Source organism: Lutra lutra, chromosome 4 (assembly GCF_902655055.1).
Source record: "Lutra lutra chromosome 4, mLutLut1.2, whole genome shotgun sequence".
NCBI classification, from domain to species: domain Eukaryota; kingdom Metazoa; phylum Chordata; class Mammalia; order Carnivora; family Mustelidae; genus Lutra; species Lutra lutra.
In genome coordinates this window covers 11,262,096-11,285,755 of record NC_062281.1, presented here as the reverse complement: position 1 = coordinate 11,285,755, position 23,660 = coordinate 11,262,096, and the positions used below count along the sequence as shown (strand labels likewise).

At 49.7% G+C, this 23,660-nt stretch overlaps 1 protein-coding gene and 1 long non-coding RNA gene across 6 annotated transcripts in view; one reads left to right on the top strand and one right to left on the bottom strand.

Moving 5' to 3' along the window:
* The window catches only part of ASAP1 (ArfGAP with SH3 domain, ankyrin repeat and PH domain 1), a 354,464-nt gene extending 332,956 nt beyond the window's left edge, over positions 1 to 21,508 (bottom strand). For 2 of the 4 annotated variants that reach the window (XM_047728532.1, XM_047728536.1), the window contains exon 1: positions 21,251 to 21,507. The gene's annotated coding sequence lies outside the window, so the exon portion shown is untranslated. Of the gene's footprint in view, positions 1 to 21,250 lie in introns of all 4 variants that reach the window. The other 2 variants (XM_047728535.1, XM_047728533.1) reach the window with 2 other exon arrangements.
* On the top strand, positions 20,129 to 23,058 carry LOC125099155 (uncharacterized). 2 transcript variants are annotated; one of them, XR_007127042.1, is made up of 4 exons: positions 20,129 to 20,250; positions 20,473 to 20,586; positions 22,403 to 22,564; positions 22,894 to 23,058. It is a non-coding gene; the product is annotated as an uncharacterized LOC125099155 (long non-coding RNA). The 2 variants fall into 2 exon arrangements; XR_007127041.1 differs by lacking the exons at positions 20,129 to 20,250; positions 20,473 to 20,586 and adding an exon at positions 21,936 to 22,119.
* Positions 23,059 to 23,660: the final 602 nt, after the last annotated feature.

The window sequence follows — 23,660 nt, the reverse complement described above, 5'->3', positions numbered from 1 at the left end:
AGCAGAACAGAGTAACTTTCTGTCTCAACAGATTTGCCTGTTCTGGATCTTTCACATAAGTGGAATCACACATTTGGTGGATTTTAAAAATTCCGTCTTTTGTGGCAAGGATCTGCAAAAAGGCCGCAATCCCTAGACTTCTCGTTGAACCCAGGCCTTACTCCCTGTGATGGTTATTAGGGTGGTGGGCCACAGCAGGGAGGACGGGGGCTGGGACACCCTCCCATGGGGGCCTGAGATGGCTCACTGCCTGAACATCAGCCCCTACGGCAGGGAGGGCAAAAATGTCTCCAGGAGGCCTTGGCCTGTACTTCTGGTCTCACCTCTGGCCTCGTACGAGGCAGAGCACACAAAGCAAGGGCTTTAGTTAGACATGTGTCAAGGAATTCCCCAGGAAGGGTTCTGTGGGTTTCTAGCAAGCACCCTTCTTCCTTCCTGAGCTCATATGGGATTCCCCTTCTCCCCACAGGCTCACGTTCCTACCTGTGTGGGCCCAAGAGGTTCAAAACCATCCCAGAAATTTGCTAGTTATTCGTTTAGAGGGGCCTGTGACCCAGTTGGGGTCAAGGAGACTCAAAGCTGGAGGTTTCTGGGAAAGCTCTTTCTTGATCTTCTGGAAGAGATCTTGGAAATGGTGTTTTGTCCCTTCCTCTGGATGCGACAATACAGATGGGAAGCCAAAACAGCTGCGGCCAGTGTCACGACCAGCCTCAGGGAGAAACCCACACAGAAAGCACAGAGCCACAGAACTACAGGAAATGGGAGCCAGGGCTCCTGGAAAAGAAGGGAATTCTGGATCCCAGTACACTACACGCCCCTCACATTCGACTCTCTCCCACTCCATGCCCCTAATTGACTTCTGGGGACTCATGCAAGGGCTCCCTACCCCTCTGGCTTGTAGGATCATTTTAGCCAACAGGGAGGCCCCCAGCTGGAGACCCGAGAGGGAGAATACTGATCCCCTCTCTGGTCTATGAACTGGCTGCCACCCTCAATCCAAGTCCCAGCTCTGGTCAGGGACCCTCTCCACAGCCCTCACTGTCTCCGGGTTCCAGTTACCATTCCCTCCCCATCTGTCAAGCCAGGCATGCCACGAGAGTCCCAGAGATGCCAACCCTGGGCACTACGCTACCCTTGCAGCCTCCCTACCCTCTCACACCTTCTTTTATTTAAGTTTTTTTTTTTTTTTAAAGATCTATCCATCCATTAGAAAGAGAGAGAACACATGAGCCGGGGGAGAGAGAGTAGGGAAGCAGACTCCTCACTGCTGAGCTCAGAGCCCAATGCAGGGTCCGATCCCCGAACCCCAAGATCATGACCTGAACCAGAACCAAGAGTAGGACACTCAACTGACTGAGCCACCCAGGCATCCCCTACCCCTCTCGCCTTCTTAAAGATCCCTTTATGTGGCTCACGAGTACAGGAAAAGATGCTCAAAAGCATTAGTCATTAGGGAAATGCAAACTGAAACCATAACGATATACCACTCATACCCCCTAGCTCAGCCATTAAAAACAAAACAAAACACACTGACACACACGTACACAAAACATAAAATAACAAGTCTTGGTGAGGAGGTAGAGAAATCAGAACCCTCATACATTGCTGATAGGGATGTAAAATGATTCAGCCCCTTTGGAAAAGTTTGGCAGATCCTCAAAAAGTTAAATATAGAGTTACCAGATGACTCATCAATTCCGTCCCTAGAGAATTAAAAACAGGTTGTTTTGTTGTTGTTATTGTTGTTAAAGATTTCATTTATCTATTTGTGAGAGAAAGAGAGCAAGAGCATGATGGGGAGACAGAGGGAGAGGCAGAAGCAGGCTCCCTGCTCAATTCCCGGACCCCAGGATCCCAACCTGAGCTGAAGGCAGACACTTAACCAATTGAGCCACCTAGGCGCCCCTAAAAACAGGTTTTCAAACAAATATTTAAACACGAGTGTTCACAGCAGCACTATTCACAATACCAGAAGGTGGGAACAACCATATGTCTACCAATGCATGAATGGATAAACAACATACGGTCTATCCACACAGTGAAATATTATTCTGCCATAAAAAAGAAAGAAGTACTGATCTGTACGGTAACAGGAATGAACTTCAAAAACATCATGCTTAGTGTAAGAAGCTAGACACAAAAGGACACACACTGTATGATTCCACTTATAGGAAACATCTAAAATAGCTGACTTCATAGAGACAGAAAAAATGTTTGCCAAGGGTTTGGAGGTGAGGGGTGGTTGGTGGGGAATGACTATTTAATGGGTACAGGGACTCCTTTTGGATGATGAGGTGATGGCTGAACAACACTGTGAATAGATTAAATGTGACTGAACTATATTCTTTAAAATGGTTAATGGATATTTTTATCTCAATTTTACCTCAATTAAAAAATCCTTTATGAATTCTCCTGGAATCATCTAGTTCAAGGGAGCTGTGTGTGTCTTGCAGGGAGACTGACCCCCTGTCCCCACCTTGTGGACTTAGAGTTACATGAGTCCGTGTACCTTCTTGTTGTTTAGATTAAGCCAGTCTTGTTCTTTGCATCGGGAAGTTTCCTAACCCACGTAACCCACTCAACCACTTCCCAACTGGGTGGCCACAGGCATTCATCTCAGCTTCTCGGAGTCCTAGTTTCCTCATCTATAAACTAGAACTAATAATACCAACCTCATTGGGTTGGTATTTATGATTACTGTGACATTAATGTAAGAAAATGTCTAAAAGGTATCTAGAACATTAGGTGGGGCTCAAAGGGTGATTTCATTCATTCTTTTTAACACTAAATTATGACTCTCCCTCAGTGGCAATTAAGGTCTACTGGGTGGAAATGGTACCAGGCTCAAATGAGCCATTCCCCAAAACTCTGTTCCCACTTCCTCCTGGACACACAGCATGGCTATATTTCCCAGACTTTCTTGTAGTTAGGTATAGCCCTATGTCAGAGTTCTAGCCAATGGACAAGAATAGAAATATTTGCCATTTATGTGTGCCTTCTGTGTGTTCTGTGTTCTTTTGTTTTTGTTTTATAATCATTTTTTAAAATTTATTTTCAGCATAACAGTATTCATTGTTTTTGTACCACACCCAGTGCTCCATGCAATCTGTGCCCTCTCTAATACCCACCACCTGGTTCCCCCAACCTCCCACCCCCCCACCTCTTCAAACCCTTCAGATTGTTTTTCAGTGTTCTTTTGTTTTTTAAGTTGGTTCCATGCCCAGCATAGAACCCAATGCAGGGCTTGAACTTATAACCCTGAGATCAAGACCTGAGCTGAGACCAAGAGTCGAGTCAGGCCCTTAACAGACTGGGTGACTTAAGACACCCAAACACTCCTCTTCTGTGCTCTTTATCACTTCTGCCAGTGGAGGCAGCAATGAAAATGGGGACAGCAGAGCCACAAAGGTGGGAGGAGCCCAGGTCTATGAGTCACCCCATGGTGGAAAGCCATCATTGAACTAGAAATACCCATTGTGGACTTTCACATAAGTGAAGAACAAATCAAAACATCTTTTGTATTTGAGCGGTTAAATAAATATTTGTTACTGCTTCTATTAACACTTTCTGACTAACCATTCTAGTCTCCTAAGGGTGAAATGTCGGTTGGATTGGATTGTACAAGGCTTCATTAATTTATCCAAAAAAATCTTCAGCTGAACCCTTTCTATGTGCCAGACCCTGTGCTAGATCCTGCAGATTCCAAATAAAGTAACAGTATAACCATATCTGCCCTCAGGAAGCCACAAAGTAATAAGGGAGACAGACATATAAACAAAGCCAGTCATTAAAAATGTTTCAGATGCCTTGAGAAAACCCTGCCCACGTAGAGTGAGGACACAGACAAGGAGATGCTCAATTCTACTGGGAATCGGGTGGGTCAGGAATGGCCTCCTGGGGCGGGTGGGGGGAGACACTCAGGTTCAGGAGAAGGGGCTCATCGAACAGAAGAATGTCACAGGCATTCAAGGCAGAAGATCCACCCCAAAAAAACTGTGGGGCCGGAAATGGAGGGAGTATGAGGGGGATGGAAACATTCCCATGGAAGCTGCAGGGCAGAGGGGAGGGAGGAGAGATGAAGAAGAAGGGAGGGAAGGGGATGAGAGGGAAGAAGAAGGGGAGGAGGGAGAGGTGAGAATGAGAGGAAGAGGATGAGGAAAGGGATGAGGAGGGGGAGACAGGAGAGAGTGCAGCCTTGTCGGAGCTCATGGGAAGATAACTGTATGACTTTGTAGAGAAATTAATATGACCTACTCTAGCACTTTCCAGATGAGACCTGGCTTTCTAACTTCTTGATACAAAGGTAGATCCTGGGGATTCGACCCTGCAGTGTTTGCTGGCTCCTGCTCTTTGGCCTGTGCTCTGTCCTTCCATAGAGTATCCTCCGTCTTCTCACTTATTCTGGGCTTCTCTGCTCCTTCCCCTGAGTTCCCTGCTAAGCCTCAGTCCATTGTCCTTAGAAATCCGGACACATCCCTGGTGATCTTCCTCCTTCCTCCTTCCCTGTGTCCCCAAAACTCTCTCCCACAAATCAACCCCCTTGAGGGGACTCACAGCACAATGAAATAAGCCCCATGCCCAACAGTGATCATAGCAGATCTTGGTTTGCTGCCCACAAAGGCGCTTGAGCCAGGGAAAGACACAGAGGTTAGGAGGCATGGGTCCTGGGTTTGAATCCCACTGTCACCTGCTTACTCGGGTACCTTGGGCAGGTCAGCAGGCAGGCCAAGGCCCGGTGTCTGGGCAGCTGATCCTTTCCATTATTCTTGACGGGCATAAGAAAGACAGAGCCGGAAGTGACCTCCGTACCCAGCAGCTTCACCTTCCACACTTTCTGCTCAGGCAATCGAGGCCCTCAAGGTTGAGCGAGGAGCTTGAGGTCACGGTTGAGGGCAACGTCAAGTCTATGTAAAAGACTTAAATAAAACGAAATCACCAACTGGCCTAGGTTAGTCTGCAATAGTTCTTACAGCCCACTCTGAGGCCTCTGTCTGACTTAGGACATTCCGATTAAAGAGACATCGCATCATACCTAAAACCCAACGATACTAAATAAATAGGAAGACCAAGAGTGCTACAATCATTACACGATCATAGAATTCATTTTTCTTTACTTTTGATCCCATTAGCCAACCCCCTCATTATATAGACAAAACAACAACAACAACAACAAAAACTGAGGTTTCCCAGAGAGGGAAAGTGACATCCCCAAAGATATAAACCCTATTTAAGCAAACACTAGAATACAACCCACGTTTTTGGCTCTCAAACTGTTTTTCTCTTGAGTACGTATTTATACCAACAAACAAGCACCGGTTATAACCAGATGAGTCCGATAATCTCTGGGACAAATATATACTAGCATAAGGTATTGAGGTGGTAGTTGGGGTGCTTGCTTTGGCAACATATATACTAAAATTGGAATGAAGTGGTGCTTGGCAACTTTAAAATATAAAGAACTGCTACAAATAAACAACAAAAAAATGTATACCAAATACAGTATGAGCAAAAGATACACACAGTCAACTCCTAAATTAGGAAAGCCAAGGGCTAGGAGATGAAAGTATCTTCTACTTCAGTATTAAATTTAAAAATGCAAAAAAAGGGGCTTCCTGGGTGGCTCAGTCGGTTAAGTGGCTGACTCCTGATTTCAGCTCAGGTCATGATCTCAGGGTTCTGAGATCGAGCCCCACACTGCATTCTGCATTCGGTGGGAAATCTGCTTGAGAGTTCCCTCTCCTTTCCCTTTCCCTCTCCTTCTACTGCTCCCCCTGCTCATGCTCTGGCTCTCTTGCTCTAAAACAAACATATCTTAAAAAAAAAATAAAAAATGCAAATAAAAACAACATTCACATTTAGCCTACTAGCTGTGCAAAGATTAATACAATTGATAATATTGATGGCTGAGATGGGCTTCAAGAAATACACACTCTCAAGGAACGGCTCTGGGAAATACACATTGGTAAAGTTTTCTGAAACACAGTTTGGCAATACATATGATACTTCAAAACAGCAATTCCACCTCTGGAATTTGTCATAAGTAAATACATGGACAAGTACATAAATGCAAGCATCTGAAACAACTTAAATGTCTACCAGTAAAGAATCGATGAAGTAAACTATGGCATGCCTCTAGCCATCAAAAATGATCATGTAAAAATTTATTTGCATGGAGACCCCCAATATATTAAGTGAAAAATAAAGATTATTGAAGTACTCGTTGTGTAAGATTTTGCCACCGTCTGCAGAAACAAGGTGGCCGAGAGTCTATCTGCATAGCGGTCATCTCTCAGCGGCTGGAGATCACCATCTTCCACTCTACTTTTTCCTATTCTTTCTGGGTTTTGTTATTTGTTATGAGCTTGGATGACGTTTAGATCCAGGAGGGGTGGGGTATTATGCATAGTTAGGGGCTGCCCATGCGGCAGGTGAAGGGTCAGGGGAAATGAGTGACAGCCCATGGGGAGTACGGCTGGGGTACTGAAAACGTTCTAAAGACTGAGGGGTGCACAACTCGAGGGTTCTATTAAAAACCACTGCCTTCTGCACTTGGAATGGATGAATTACACGGTATATGAATTATATCACGTGAAATATAATTTAAAAATTAACCATAAAAGGGTAAAAGGCCTTTGTTTTTGTTAAAAAACAAAAAATAACACGGAGCTGAGCTGGGCAATGGGGAGCAGTGCACAGCGCTTCCCCATGGGACTGCAGCGGTCCACTCTCTGGTGTATATAGGCCGAATCCAGCCAACACAAATTTCTGGATACACTGTCCCAGTCCCGTCCCCCAGCCCAGGAGGGTGCTGGCTCACTGGACACCGGGCTCCCCAGGCTCCAGCTGCAGGCACCTGCACACCTCCCCTGGGTAGACAAGCCCTGAGACCACCCCTGGCCAAGGGCCCGTGGGCACGCCGACTCCGACAGCAAGGCTCTCCACCTCGCCATCTTCGTCTTCCCCTTCAGAACGCCCAGAGCCGCCTTGCAGGCTTGAACAATTGAATCCTCCCAGGGACACGCTGGCATCAGAACCCACCCTGTGTGTCACACTCAGCTCCCAGCAGGTGTGAAAAGGATTCACAAGAGCCCTTCCGGAGCACCCACGGCATGGCAGGCACTCGCCCGTGCACTGCAATCACAGGAGGGGACAAAACACACCGGCCTCCTGGGGCTCAGAGACCAGCAGAGGGAAAGGACAAGGATAGATCAGTGTGACAGATGTTTAGATAAGGGTAAGCACAAGGGTATACCGGGGGTACCAGAGATAGCGCCAAACCCTATCTTAGGCATCCGGAAATGATAGGTCCATTACATACATAATAAACATGAAGAATGGTGACAGTTTATGTCACGCTCTGGGAAAGGGGGTGCATTAGTGTCCTTAAGGAGCTCCATCTGGTTAGTGGACTTGGTGCATGGGACCTACAAAGTTCTCCCCTTCTCCCAGGAATGGCTAAAGTAGAGGATGGTTTAGATGAGTCAAGGGGTGGGGATCCATAAATCCAGCCCTCTTCCACAGCTTCTGCCTGGCCCAGGCCACCGTCACCTTCTGCCTACATTATTCCAACAGGTTCCTAACCATCTCTTCCACTCTTGCCCACTCCAAACTATTCTCTAGAACAGCAGACAGCAGGAACCTGGTTTTAAAAAAAAAAAAAAAAGGGAAGGTAAGATCATACCACTTCTCCTCTGCTCAAAACCTTCAAAGAGCTTCCTTCTTTGCTTAGTATAAAAGCAAAAGTCCCCAAAAGGCCCAGCAAGGGCATGCCCCCCCCGAACCTATGCCATCACCTTTTTCCCTGATCAACAACTGCCCCATCACTTATTCCCCACACTGGCCTTCCTGAGGTTCCTTGAACAGGGTCCCACATGCAGCTACCCCAGGGCCTTTGCTCTCTATCCCCACTCACTATCCCCACTCTCTAGGACACATTTTACCCCAGACTGCCACATGCTCACTCCCTCAGCTCCTCTTGATCTTTGCTCAAATGTCACCTTTTCAGGGAGAGTTTCCTTGAATACTTCATTTGACAGAGTACACCCCCTCAGCACTCCCAGTCTCCTTTCCAATGAATATTTCCCCATAAGTACTTTTCATCATCTCATATCCATACATTTTATGTCTGGTTGCTCTCTGTCTCTCCAGTTGGAAGATTAGCTCCATGAGGACAGGGATTTTCCCCTATTGTGTTCACTGGTGTTGCCGAGCCCCTAGAATAATGCTGGTGTGCAGTGTAAACTCAAATAAGTATGGAATAAATACCAAGTTTTGTAGCCAGAGTGGCTGGGAGGAGGATGCCTGAGAGTTATCACCGGACAGAGGGGCAGAGGAGGGGTGGGTAGGGGAGGGGCAATTCAGCAGAAGAGGTCAAGGGGCAAAGAGCATGGCCACTCTGTGCCCAGAGACTATTTTTAAGCCATCCAAAGCTAGGAAGTCTTTACCTGCTTTTCCACAAGATTCTAAGTAATTAGAGAGCAATGAGTTCGAATGTCCTTCCTGCCAGTAAGCATTACTGAGGCATTCCAGGAGCCCCCACATCTCCTTCCTTCCTCATAGGGACTCTACCTCCCATATTTCTGACAGTGACTTTGCTCCCATGAAGTGCAGGTCTTTCCAGACACCAACTCTCTTTCCACCTCTGATTATTGGGTTTTATAAGTAGCACAAAGCCCTTTTTCAGAGTTGCAGGGTTAAGAGAAGAAGCAACTTTATTCATCAGGGCTCCCAGGTGCCCCCAAACATATCCTAGATGAGCTCATTTTCATCCCTGTTCCGCAGTGGGTGTCAGCAGTGCATGCAGAAACGGGAGCCCCAAAGCAAGGCCAGAGTGGGCATCCTCACCCAGGACTGTGACCCAGGACTCTCCCATGCCCATGGCCTCACCCATTCTACCACACCACTGTCTCCACAACCCAGAAAAACTCAGACTATTACTCTGTTCCTGCTTTAAGCTCGGGGTTTGTTCCCTCACATCCAAACTTTCTCCCAGTGCTCCACCCAGGGCGGCTGGTGCACAGGGCAGAGATGTAGGAGGTACAGCTGAGTCCCCCTGGGGAGGGCTGTTTCTAAAGCACAGAGGTGCACATCTCACTGTCGTGGAGACAGGATTAGGGCCAACCTCCTCCCCAATCTTGTCCTGGCTCACTTTTCCAGACTCTGGGTGCTTCCGCTCCCTGAGTCCCCGGGGGACACCCTTTCCCCATCCCACACACGGAACCCTTCTCCAATCCCTGGCACACACTGGCTGTGGCTACTGTCCTGTGCCAGTCTCTGCCTTTGACCCCAAAGCCCCCCGCATCCCTCGTCTGCTCTACGGATGCCCTTTTCAATACAGTCACATGGTAGATGGAATGTCACTTCGTCTCCTGACGAGCTGCTCCTGAGTGTCCCTCTCAGCCTCCAGGCTGGGAGCACAGACTGCTAACCTCCTGTTCCCAGAGTGACATCGGGGAAGTTCTCAACAAGTGCCATGTGGAGGCTCGATGAGAGCAGACGAGTGGAGGCTAGATTCAGGCCAGTGTTTGCTGAATGAACGTCTCAGGCCGATCTCCAGACACATGCAACCCTCCTTTGGTTCAGTCTGGGGTTTCTGGGGCTGCCCCTGGACAGCACCCACGATGAGGCACCTTAAAAAAACAGAAATTCGGGGCGCCTGGGTGGCTCAGTGGGTTAAAGCCTCTGCCTTCAGCTCAGGTCATGACCCCAGGGTCCTGGGATTGAGCCCTGCATCGGGCTCTCTGCTCAGCGGGGAGCCTGCTCCCCGCCCCCCCACCCCCCGCCTGCCTCTTTGCTTACTGGTGATCTCTGTCCGTCAAATAAATAAAAATAAAATATTTTTTTTTAAAAAACCCAAAACAGAAATTCACTCTCTCACAGCTCTGGACACCAGAAGTCTGAACTCAAGGTGTCAGCAGGGCCACCCCGCCTCTGAGGCCACCAGGGAGAATCCTTCCCCGCCTCCTCCTCGTCTGCGGGGTTGGCGGCAGCCCCTGGTGCTCCTCGGCTTGTCCCTGGATCCTCGGATGGGCTTAGCTCTGTGCATGCCTGCCTGTCGCTGCGTCCCAAGTTCCCCTTTTCATAAGGACACCGGACACACTGGATTAGGATCCACCCTAATGACCTCATTTTAACTTGACTACCTCTATAGAGACCTTATTTTCAAATGAGGCCACATTCTGAAGTCCTGGGGGCTAGGACTGCACGTGTCTTTTTTGGAGAGTACAGCTCAACCCCTAACCATCATCATCGTCAGGTCAGGGCATGTTTGCACTTGCAGTTGGCATGTGCAGGCCATTCTCATGTTCTCCTCGTGCTCCCACATGGAGGCCGCCCACAACCCTGGCAGATGTAAGTCCCGTTCTCCCCGGTGACAAGTAGCAAGACCGAGGCTCAGGGAGGCTCGGAACCTGCCCAAGATGAGCAAGTGCGAAGGCCAGCCAGTAAAAGGCTGAGTTAGGACTCAGCCTAAGTCCAGGATCCAAACCCTTACCAACCGTCTACACCACAGAAACTCTGTTTCTGATGAGGTGATTAGCTCCACAGCCTTCTGTTTCCGCTCCAACACGGTTCCTCTCTGCAAATGCTCAGCACTGTGACTGTCTTCAAACCAAGAGCTTGACATATCATCACTGAACTCAATTTACCTCAACCAACTCCTAGCTTCTTCCAGGATGGGAACACCCCCCACAGATACACGTTAGGTCCACTAACACTCTTTCCAGAAAACACACACGTACATCACTAATTCACACGGCCCTGCTTATGCACACTCTCGTGTTTGCTATTGTCTAGAAGAGCTGCGTGGATGGCCTCACCCGTTTTCGGGATGACACATTCCTGGACCCCGGCCACCCACCCCCAGGAGGCACTCCTGGAAGTCGCAGCGTGGCCAGGGGACAGACTCCAACTCAGGACATGGAGTCAGGAAGCCACTTCCTCCTCCACGCGAACCACCCCCCACCCCTGAGTGTCAGGGTCCCACTCCCTCCAGCCCTTATAGGCCTTGACAGAGTTTCTCAAACGTATTGAAAGAGATGTTGTCACAGCATAAGCTGAAAGAGAACGGAGGACTAATTCATTCAACAAACACTGAGTGACGTGTATCTGGTCCACTGTGCGGTGGGCACTAAGGACTCCCTCAGGTGAATAAGACTGTAGGGGAGGGAGAAATTCAGTGTGTGCACATGGGCCCATGCTCAGGCTGGCCCTGTGATATATTTCCTGCCTCACCCATCACTCAGGCAGCACGTACCCATTTCACAGGTAGAGAAATACAGGCTCAGCAAGGTGAGTGGCTCGTCCAAGGGAACTCAGTGAGTAAGACAGCCAGGCCTGACCCCAGGTCTCAGCAGCTAAAAAGTCGGGGCTGCTTTCTTCCTCACATAACCCACGGGGCTCTGGGAGTGGGGACTGAAGCTGGTCAAGCCAGAGGAGTGACCCCAGTCTGGTTTTAAGGAGCTCTCCCTGGCATCAGCATGGAGGACATGAAGGGGAGGGCAGTGAGCTAGGAACTGGCTAGATGATTCGGGAGAGATGGCACAGAAGCCTGGCCTGAGGCAGGAACGGTGGGCACACACAGAAAAGGCCACACCAGGAGTCTGGGATAGGCTTATTCAGAATTGGGCTGGTCTGGGAGATGAGTGAGAAGGAAAGGTGATGAGCCGCAGGCCCTAAGAAAGTCCTTCCTCTTCTCAAGGCTCAGACCTCGGAAGCAGGGACACCAGGAAAACCACGTCACAGCTCCACTTCCTGATCCCCTTAAACAGGAACCCAAGAGCCGAAGCCGTGGGAGGAGAAGATAAGGAAGTGAAGATAAGCCCCCTTCTTCCTCACTTCTTCCTCCTCCGTCTCCCACGGCAGCCCAAACCCAGCACGCCGGGGGATGCGCAGACTGGTAGGACCAGGAGCTGGAGGTTGCAGTCTTGCGACACAGACATGACTCAGCCTCGCAAACAAACCAGAAAGCTTAGTGTCATCAACAGCAACCCCTCCTCTCCAGGGCCCTCATCCATCAGTCCCCAGGCCATCCAACTGCCTATCCCCTCTGTCTCCTGGGCTCGCTCCCAGACTCCCACAGGAGCATCCAAAATGGTCTGCCTGATTCCAGTCCTTGCCCTACACACCGAGTCCACTCAATGCAACACAGCCAGAATCCTCTTTCTAAAGGACAGTGTCACAAGACTCCCCTGCCTCAAACCTTTAAAGGCTCCTCCGTGGTCTCAGGATAAAGTCAAAGCTCCTGGATGTGGCTCCTCCTGCCTTCTCCTCCAGCCTCAATGCATCCCACCTCAAATGTCAGGTTCCCCCCATGCTTAGCTCCCAGCACAGACTGGGCTGTCTCTACCACCCACGTCTTTGTTCCGGTGGTTCCCGACACCTAGAATTTTCTTCCTTTCTGTTTGCTCTTTCCCAGCTACTTAATATCCAACTCAAGGATTACACCTCGTAGAAAGGCCTCCCTGACCCTCCCTGTAAGGTGGCATCAGGCACCTTTCTGGAAGTACCTGGTGATACCTCGTGTTCCCACATGACCACACAAAACACACTGGCTCACAAGTTCCTGTGCGTGCCTGTCCCCATTCATGAAAGATGATGCTTAGGGTACAACACTACAGCTGACTACTCAGTAGGCACTTAGTAAAGAACGAGATGGGGAGGGAGAGAGGGAGGGACTACAAATGTTATAGGTACCCAAAGAATAAGATAAGTACTTACAACAGGAAGGACTGGGAAAGACTTCTCAGAGAAGGTGCATTTGAACCATACTTTTTTTAAAAGTTGGATTTTGAGTAGGTGGAGAAGCTAGGGAAAGGGCAGTTTAGGTGGACAAACACAGCAAGACGGCGAAGGTATGAAACTATATGATTTGGTGGTATATTTCAAACAAGGTGGTGAGCTAACACATAGGGTGAGTGTGTATTGGGGGAGTGGTATAATGGACCAAAAATCATCTATATTTCACATAAGGTGGTCATCCCTTTGTGTATTGATACAAATCATTTTGGGGCTAAGGTAACAGAAAACTTAAAACTTAACTCAAAAATAGTCTAAAATTAGGGTTTTCAGTGTCTTGTTCCTTCCATCCTTCTGTACTGAACAGGCTCAACATGGTCTTCCTAAGCGAGTTCCCTCATAGCCCTAAAACGGCTGCCACCATACCAGGTATCACATGCCAATCCCACTATGTCCCATAGCAGAAAAGGCTGTCTTCCTAAATGTCTCCTTTTAATATGGAGAAAAATCTTTCTCTATTCCCCCAACCCCCAAAATTTCTCTTATTTCATAGGCACACCTCTGTCACATGCCCATGCATAAGCAAATCACTGTCAAGGGGGGCAGGACCATAGTGATCCCCCCGCCCCCGGGGGGCTGGGACTGACCTCCTTAAAGCCCCTAGAAGGCAAACTTCTGAAGATTAATGTTCCGGGAGCAAGGAAGGGAAAAGGATGTTAGATAAGCAACCAAGTGTCTGCTACACCTTCTCACTCACTCACCTCCAAGTGTACCATTAAAACAGTGTAATCTACGAATACTCCACATCTCTACCCTTCTATGATTCTATTTTAAGTCCAAGGAAGTAACTGTCCTAGGGAGAGGAAACTTGCAAAATGCTATTAAGGGAGGGTCTATAAACAACACTGCAGTTGGCTTTTCTAGATCAGGACTTCTGTGATGGCGGGGGGATAGAGAATATCAGGGATGATTGCATTTCAGAGAGAAACCCCAAAAGCTGCTTTACTCTTAGTTTTACCTCTCTCCTTGAATAAATGTTTTCCTTAGACCTCCAAAAAAATAACCAGCACATTCCTACCACAAAGACTTCGGTCCAGCTAGTCTCAGGCTTGAATACCCTTCCCGACTCTCTCCATTAACTGAAATCCTGCCCATCCTGGAAGAGTGAGGTCAGATGGCACCTCTTGACCCAGAGCTTTACCGACTCTGCGCCCTCCCATCCCCACCCCGGGGTGACTGTCTTCTCTCTCTGCACACTCAGGGCTATTCCTTTGTAACTCTCCTATGGTATGGGCAAGATATGGTCCAAAATGATAAACACCTCTCTTTCTCTCCCAATCAACTAGGAGAAATTCCAGCGCGTGAACTTTGATTTTTCATCTTTGTGTCCCAGATGCTCCAGCAAAGGGCAGGGTATGCAAGGAAAGTTGTGCACCAAGGATAAGACTCTTTAAATGGAATCAGTTCATTCATGTGTCTTCCCTATTGATCATGTAAACAGGAATTCTTATCCCATTTAGAACTCACTTCTGTTCAGTATCCATGATATGCCAAGAATAAAGCCACTTTCTATACATATTATTTCATTTAACACCATTTTTTAAAACCTGCAAACCTTTAAAAATGTACAGAAGAGGAACCTAAAAGCTCTGAAAGGCTAAGGGCAGAGTCTGCTAAGGCCACATGAGGAACTGGGGCATAAAATTCAATTTCAAGTCTTCAGAGGCAATACTGCATCACCGTCAAGAGTGTGGGCAATGAACACAGATCCCTTTGCTTAAAATTCTGTCCACCATGAGCTATACAACCTTGGAGAAGTTAGTGTCAGTGTATCTGTCTCCTCATGTATAAAAGGGAGATTAAAAACAGTGCCCCCCACCAACAAAAAACAGTACCTATTTTATTGGGTTATTATGAGGATTAAATGAGCTTATATTGTGGAACGGCTTGGAATAGCACTTGACGTGTTAATGCGCAAGAAATATTAGCTATCCTTGATTCTAAGCCCAGTGGTTTTCACATTGCATCATGACAAATGCCCCATCCCCTACCCAGCAAATCACTTCTTGCATGAAAGAGGGACATGGACAAAAGACAGACCCAGGAGAGATCATGAGTTCCACCACCGGGACGAGTGGCCTCACAGAACAGGGGGTCAAAGGTTATGAAGGCAACTCAACGCAGAAATTCATCTTGCATCTCCCAGGGGCACCTCAGCCCTCATTTGTTGGGTCCCAGGGGAAGTTTCTAGAATATCACATGAGACACAGGCCCACTCAGCACCCAAATGCCTAACTTCCAACCATACATACACCAAAGACCCCTTAATCTGAACAAGCTTTGAGGACTTGAAATGCTTGCTGCCCTTCCCCGGAAAACCCAGTGCCCCTAGTGGTTGTGAGGCAAGATAGAAAGAGCCTCCAAAGCAACGTGCCCTTGGAGGACACACTGCCCCATGGGCCTGGAAGCTAAGAAAAATACTTAGCGCTCTGAAGCTCCCACTTCCCCACTCTTGCTCTCACTGTAACTGGGTCAGGAGTTATCACCTTTACTGCAGATGAGAAAGTGTGATTCCGTGACGGGAGTGACTATGCATCAAAGAACCGTAACTAGTCAGTATCAGTTGCTGGACTAGAACTCGGGACTCTGAGTCATCATTCAGTGCTACTTTTCATGATCTTATTCTGTCCCCTGCATTACCATCTGTCTTCTTCAACCACATTAATTTCGTTTCTTGTTTGCTTCCATTTTTCCCAAACATTTGCGGTCTGCTCTGCACTAGGGGTTATGAAGACAAACAGGCATCTTACGACCCAGCCCCAACTTGCCCCCACCCCATTCTGCAGGGCAAACAGAGGTGCTCAGTACGTGATTGCTGATCAGAATTAAATCTTTTTGTTGCTGCTATTTTTATATGGGGGGTTCTGGTTTTCTTTTCTCAAAATGGCAATTTTTACCTTCCTGTAAATGTCCTTCCTCTTCCTAGTCTGAAAAAGAAGACTGAATATGTGAAGCTGGCTGGTCTCCACTTGGCGTCTACAGAAGGATAGGAGAGCTGAGACCCCTCTACAAAGCTAGGACCCCATAGGGACCCTAGCCTCCCATGAAAGAAGCCCTAAACTTCTCCTCCTTTCAGTGCAGAGAAATGGTGGCAAGTAATCTTATCTGCCTCAGGATCTGGGTGGGAGAGAAAGCTCCTGTGCAAACGTCAAAGCCCTAGTTATAGGTGGAAAGCCCAAACCTGCACCTCCAGCCTGGCGTTAAACATCTCAGGTCCTAGAGCTACCACTAGTCCTGGATCCAGGAAACCTTTGGAGCCCCTACTGAAGCATAAAACCGCGCTGCAGAGACACTTCTGCCACCCAGGACAGGTGAGCATAATGGGGCAATGCCAAAGACAATGTCAGTACATTTAGAACAAAGGTATGAAGTAAGGAAGAGAAGCCCTAAAGAAAGAACACGACAAAAAGACTAAAGGCTGGGGTGATCTGAAAGAGAACCGACCAAAGACATTTTCTAGAAGGAAAATGTAGAGTCACTGAAAATAAAAGCTCAATGATGAGAAAATTCAATGAGCACAGCAACACGGCTGAGCAACTGAAGCCAAGGCATGTGACTCGGCTCCCTGGTCAGTGCCTGCCATGTGCTCGGGCTGGCATGAGAGCTGGAGGCGCTCCGTCTCAGGGAGAGGCCACCACGTGAACAGACACGCGTCCACACAAGATGGCTGTCCTAACCCATTCACGGAATCCTCGCGAGGGAAGCTTTTCTGACATTCTCCCAGATGGGAACACAAAGTACGAGAGCAGAAGGAAAGGTGGGGTCAGTAGCAGGCCTCAGAATCGTCTGGTTTCCTGTCCACTGACCCTGCTGTGGAACTGGCCTGTATCTGTCAAGGTCCAATTACAAAGGCATGGTTGAGCACTCTTTTTCCCCCCTCCCATCTGCAAAATGCTTTTGGCTTGGAAATAGTTTCAAGAATGAGAAATAGTGCCAAGAGCCCCCTTAAGCCCTCTGCCTGAGCTTACCCAGAGTTAACATTTCATTCCACGGGCTTTTTCTTTCTCTTCCCCCTCACTCGTACTAGTTTTTACAACATCTGTCATTTTTTTCTCTGAACCTTCTAAGGGCAAGTTGCACATAACATGGATTTTTACTTGAGCCCTCTTTCTGTGTTTCTACTTGCAAAGATAATTATTTCGGTACAAAACTAGAACCAAACGCACACACAGTAGTGTGCACCCAGGAGGAGTCTCAGGAAGGCAGAAGGCACGCGGGGAAACTCACAATTAGCCTTGATGAGGGAAATGCGAGCCATTCCCCAGAAGCCACAGCAGGCGTTGTCTTGACTCCCTCCTTCCTGCTCTGCCCACGGAGGAGGATCTGCACCCTCGTGGTCCGCCCAAGCCCCCACCACATCGGGGTGGAAGCGCAGATGGCACGCACTCTTCTTTGTCCCAAGTGTAACCAGACTCCAGAGGAGGGATCCCAAGCTCCACTCTCTCTTCTGTTTTTCTAACTTGGTGCCTTTCGCATTTCCTGACTTAAAGCCGTAAAGGAAGAGGAAATGCCAAAAATATTACAAGATGAGTTAGTCTGTGGCATTTCCAAGGATGGGGACGGACAGAGCTGGCAGGGGAAGCTCAGGCAGGAGGAGACCTCTGCCTCCATGCAACCCAGCATGCCCGTGGCCAGCAGAGTTCATGCGGCTCTCCGAAACGCTGACGGTGTCCGGGAAGCCGGCTGTTTCTGGAAAGCATCCGGCGCAGGCGCCCATTTTCTCCAAATAACCCAGAGGATGTTAGAAATCTGGTCTTAATTACCTCCTCACAATGTGCAATGTGGCTTCACAACACATCATGGTGTGTTTCCCTGACTTTGAGAAGATGGGGCCACCTGCCGCGCTCTGCCAAGCCAGGCCCTCCAGTTACTTCTCCCACTAGTGGTTCAATGGATCTGTCCTGATGGAACTGCACGCTCTCTCCTGAGTGCGCTGGTGGCCTGCTTTGGGAACAGGGCCGGCTGAGGCTGGGGACACTAGCTGTGGCTCTGAAACCAAGGTTCCAGCTGCATTAAAGGAACACACGGTGCTGGGATTCACACTGTGACAGGAAATCAGCCACAGCAGACTCAAAGAGAGTACCAACACGTCACACTCCTCAGTCCTTTCTTTCTCATTTCTTTTTTAAAGAGATTTTATTTATTTATTTGAGACAGACAGATAGTGACAGAGAGCATGAGCAGGGAGAGAGTGAGAGAGAGAAGCTGAGCAGAGAGCCTGATGTAGGTGGTCATTTCCACATCAGTGTCTCTAGTCCAGAGGTACCCTCTGAGGTCTGAAGTCAATGCCGTCATGTCTGTCCCAGGTGTCCACCCAGATGTCTCCTAGACATCTCCATATTAGCATGGCCAATACAGACCCTGATTCTCTCCAGAATGTGTCCTGCCTTAATTCTCCCCCATCTTCCCAAATGACAGCCAGCGGTTCATGCCAGAACCCAGGGGTCATCCTCCAGTCTCTCCCTGCCCTCACCCCCATTTCATCCATCACCAAGTCTCATCAGGTCTATCTTCAGGTTCTAACCAGGTCACACCCACTTCCCTCCACCTCCACCGGTCAAAGCTGCCACCAACATTTCTGGATTCATGAAGGGGCCCCCAACTGGTCTCCCTGCTTCCACTCTGCTGTCTGTGATCAACTCTTCATAAAGCAGTAAACGTAACCTCTCAAAAATGTCAATCAGATCCCACTCCAGAGCCTAAACTCAGCCCCACTTCCCTCTGTACTTGGCGGAGGGGGCGGGGTACCTCCTCAGCATGGCTTAGAACCTGCCTCCCTCTGAAACCTCACCTTCTGTTGTTCTCCCCATCTCTCCCTTACACTCTGCCCACTCCCACCTCCTTACTCACCCCTCTGCCCCGACTTCCCTCACTCCCTGGAACATACCCAGCCCTTTCACACACAGGAGGGTGCACATTCTGATCCCTCTGCCCGGAATGCCCTTCCCAGCAACCTCTCGGCGCAGCCAGTTTCTTCTCAAGTTTTCAATCTCAGAGAGGCCTTTTCCTAGCAAAACTAGGACCACCCTCATTTCCACCCCCACCCCACTTTGCTTTGGTCAGGATTTCAGGAACAAGAATCACAATCTTTCTCTGGTGCTTCTGGGCTTGGCCTAATCCCTCCACTGGAATGCAAGCTCCCTGAGGGCAGGCCTGGCCTATCTTGCTTTCTCCTCAGGACTTGACCCAGTGCTAGGTCAGAGCAGGTGCTCACTACCGGCTCCTTGCACCGACTAACCAAAAGAGCAAGTGTGAAGCTGACACCGAAGGAGGAGGCTGGAAACAGAAGGCCTTGAATACAGGGTCCTGTTCATCTTTGCAGGACTGGCACCTCCCACGGGGGTGCCACTTAGCAAACGTGTACTGGATGAATGAAAGAATGAGTCAATTCCAGATGAATCTGAAAAGTGACATCCTTTCTGGGCAAGGCTCCCAAAGGAGTTCCCTCTCCTCCTTAGGACTTCTTAGCAGGTGACACGCCTAGGGCACATAGCAAATGCTCAGTAAATGTGAGCTGTCCTTGTCACTACTGCTTATGTGGGGATCATCTGTGCATCCTACAGGAAAGACTTCTTTGCGAGCCCAGGCCAGATATAGTGACTGGGAGAGAAGTGTGAGGAAATGAGAGAGGGGAAAATGAGGATGGGGTGGCAGGACCCAGTCCAAACACAGCTGAGAACCCACAGGGAAAAATGCAGGAACCACACCGTCCCAGGTAACACAGGTTCCCTTTTTCCTTCAGACATCAGTCCCGTGGGTGCTGCATGGAGATGCCAGCTGGGAGATGGATCCTCGTGAGGGGCGAGGGAGGGCCCCATTTGGATGCACACATTCATTTTTGGGCCTGCAAGGCTCTGACTGATTTCAAAAATCTGGCTCACTGTGGCTGGTGAGAGGTGGAGAGAATTTCAATTTCCTTCACCAAATGGCAAGCCTGCGAACAAGTCCTTTCTCTCCGACATTATCACATACTAAAAATGAAAAACCAGCCATTCAGAGCTCTCATCAGGAAAAAAATAGATGGGCTGCTTTGCTCACAAGATACAGGAGGGCTGAAAATCAAGTCCAGAGAACATCGCAGGGTACATTTTGTGCTAAGATACCACCCTTTTTTTGGACTTAGGAGTTTCTATTTTTCACAAAAGAATGGGATAGAGAAAAGTAATTCCCTATGTAATAAGCCACCCATTTTAGGCTTCAAATCCATTTGGTGGCTGAACAGTAAAGGTTAGGGAATTTTTTTAATTCGCTCTCTAAAAATACCGACTTTGAGATAACCACGTTTCTCAAAAACAGCAGCAGTAATAGATAAACAGAACAAGAGAAGACACGAAAACAACAAAGGTTATAATGCAAGTAAGACCTATTTCCAAATGTCTCCTGCTGCCAGACTAGAAACTGCCATAGTGAAAGGAGCACTGGGCTGGGAGTCTGAAGACTGGCGGTGCCACTTGGGTAAGCTAGCTCCCAGCCTCATATGCCTAACAACAAGGGGCTGAAACAGTTGTTATGGAAGATCCTTTTTTCTTTCTAAACTGTTGAGATTTGCTGTTTGCCAAAATATCTGCATCTTTTTGTGAAACAGGACCACCAACTGCAAAACAGGAAAGTCTTGGGGTGAAGGGTTCAACAGAGATAAAACTGGCCTCAATATTCAATGGTGTTTTACAATCCCAGAAGTACTCAGCAGCCCTGGCCCCGCTGTCACCCCAGAATCAAGTATCTTGCCAAGACAACCTGATAGAGTCTGCGGGAAAAGTGGAAGAAAGTTGTTCTTTCCCATCAGTGCAGGTAAGGCTGAGCTCGCACGTTGACGATGGGATGGTCCCCCAGCGCTAGTGGAAGGACCAGTTATTAAAAAAAACCGCTCTAGGAACGCCCGAGAACTCTCGGGGTGTACGAAAACTGCAGGATACCAAACGCCAGCGAGTTTCTTTTTTCTTTAAAACTTCTCGTCGCTCTCAGAAAATGCAGCAGGTCCCAAAATGGTACAAGCGGGAAAAACACAAGCCATTTCCCAGGCTTCCCGTGAGCAAACCCCAAGCCCCGACTGGGAATCTTGGCCCCCGCTTTCGTTTCGTCTCACTGGCTTCCAAAGCAAGTGGCCTGGGGCCTGCCTGGCAGCGCGGTGTCCGAGCCCGGGCGGGGGGCGGGCAACGCGGGGCCCCGCCGCCCTTCCAGGAACCGCGGGGAACTTTCCTCCGTCGCCCGGAGAGACAATGCCGGGAGGACGTCCCATCCGCGGGTCCCGGCGCCTCCCCGGGAGGGCGCACGGAGCCACCGCCCCCCCCCCACACACACACCGTGTCGGCGCCCCCCAGAGCGGGCCCCCGGGGTCCGCGGCCGGCGCCCTCCCCGTGCCCGAGGCGCCCAGCCGAGAGGCGCAGCCCGCAGGCGGCCGGCGCGGGGGGCCGGGCAGGGGGGCGCGGACGAGCCAGGGCGCCCTGCAACTCACCGGGACCGGGCGGGCCGCTGGGCATTATTCCATGGCTCCCGCGCGCCGCAGCCCTCAGCCGGGCGCCGGCGGCCCTGGGGACGGAGGGCGGGCGGCGGCCGGGAGCGACCGGGAGGGCGGGCGGCACGGGCGCGGCGGCGGCGAGGCGCGGGAGCGAAGCGCGGCGCAGGAAGGGGCGGGCGACCATGTGCCGAGGGGAGGAGGCCGCGGAGGCGCGGGCGGCTCGGACGCTCCCGCTCGGCGGCGGCGGGCGCGGGCTGCAGGAAATCCCAGCACTTCGACAGGAAATCGGAATCCTGACTAAGCATTCCCGGCCCGGCAGCCGCTCCGCGCCGGGGGCTCCCGCCTCGCTTAACCCTTGGCCCGCCGGCACCAGGCGGGGGGGTTGGCGGGCGGTGGGCACAGCCACCGGGGTTGCGGGGGGCGCTGCGCCAGGCCGGGCTCGGCGACCTCCCGCTCGGCCGCACGCCTCGCGCCCCCGCCGGCCCCTGCCTCCTCGGTGCCCAGAGGTGGAAGGGCCGGGATGTGCCCAGATCAAAACCTTGCCCTTGGCAGGGGCTTTTCGGAGCCCCCCACCCCCCGCCCCAACACCAGGAGAGGGCCTTGTCCTCTCCCCGTTCAGTGGAGGATGAACTTGCCATCTCCTGGCAGGGTCCCCTGTTTTCAGTAAGAGAAATGACTTTACCTGGCTGCCCCCTTTCACGGCTTCCCCTCTGCTGATTTCCTCATTTTTGTCCAGGGACTTGGGGGGAGGGGGCAGGAATTTTCTCTATCAGGAGAATAGGGACAGCAATAGTCTGGATTTCACACTCTTGATGCCGGCTGGAATCCGGACTTCGCCTTTTTTTCCCCTTGCTGTGTTACCTTGGGTAAGTCGCAGAACTTCTCTGAGTTTCCCCTTCCTCAAATGTGAAATGAGGTGGTAATGCTACTCTTATCCGTTTGGTTGGGAAACCAAATGTTTAGACAGGGACTGACACATTGTAAGTGCTCAAATAAATGATAGCGGTGATTGTTCTTATTACCATGAGAGGCATTTGAGAAAGGAAGGTTTTAACTCATGAGGTGTGTGCTGTGCATATCTGTGCCTGCTTACAAAGCCTTCGAATTTCATTTTCTTCCTAATCACCCAGTGATTATTTTTCTTTGCAGCATATCAGAAACTGCTCTCTGCAGAGGAAAAGGTTGGTGGCTGTGGCGGACCCCCTTCTGATGAAATCTGAAACAAACCTCTTGGAACTTGGGATTTTGCTCTTAAGCCAGGAGTCAGGATGTTGTGGGGGTTTCTTTAAAAGTCTGGAGAGGCTTCACAAGGTTTGAGAAAAGCAAAGTAAATCTCTGTCCAGTAGGGCCAGGACTGGGCAGCCAGTGGGAATGATTCACTGTGGTTTTCCACAAGCATGCCACACTTAGGGGTTTCTACCTGGAGGATGCAGCTTGGGAGCTTTGCTGTAAGTCTTTCAAATTCCTTTGAAACCCAGTCAGACGTTGAAGAGGGAGCAACATGCCCAGTGAGTGAAAACGGAAGCTTGAAATCAGCCTGCTAGGGATGGAAAATTGGGTATCAGCCCCTCTATTCCACGTCAGGGCCAGATATCAGTTTTAGACCCAACTTTGTCTCTTTTCTGCAACTCTTTTTTCAGTGGTCAGAAGCAGTGAGACAAACTCTGGGCTTGGCACCAGGAGTCCAGGAGCCTGCCCCAGGCCCTTTGCAGTTGCTGTTCCCTCTGCCTGGAAGAATCTCCACTTGGCTGTTCTTGGGGCTCAGGTCACAGCTCAGAAGTCAGCTCCTCAAAGGGGGCTTTCTCTGGCCATTTGATCTACTTGTCTTTAGCACCTACTTCCACCCCTACCTCTCTCCCACATCACGTCATCTCATGCCCTGTTGCACTGCTTGAGAGCCCCTGCCACTGCTTAATTTGTCCTGTTGGCTGCCTATTTATCATGTGTCTCCCCCTGCGCGGGTACGCTGCCTTAGAGCAGGCTGCTGCTTGCCTCCCTCACTCCTGTATGCCAGTGCCAAGAAGAGTGCTGGCCCAAAAGAGACCCTCAGCAGAGACATGTCAGATGAATGAAAGGGACAATCAAGATTAGAGCGACCGGTTCACTCTGTCCCTGAGCTCCTTGTATCTTCACTTTGGTGGAGAGTTGCTCAAATGAGAAAGCCTGGGGTAATGGAAGGAGCAGTAGACAGCTCTATTAATGGTGCTGGAAAGTTAAAGCTATAAGTAATTAATACTGCAGATGACGTAACCACAGTCTCATTGGGACAGTCCAAGTTAATTGCTCCCTCCTTTGTGGTCCCCCAGCACTTCTGTTCATTTCAAGAACATATTTATCACATCATATGCTTGCTCAGGGAGTACTCTCCTAAGTCAGATGGCGAACTCTTCGACTTGGAGGGAAAGGA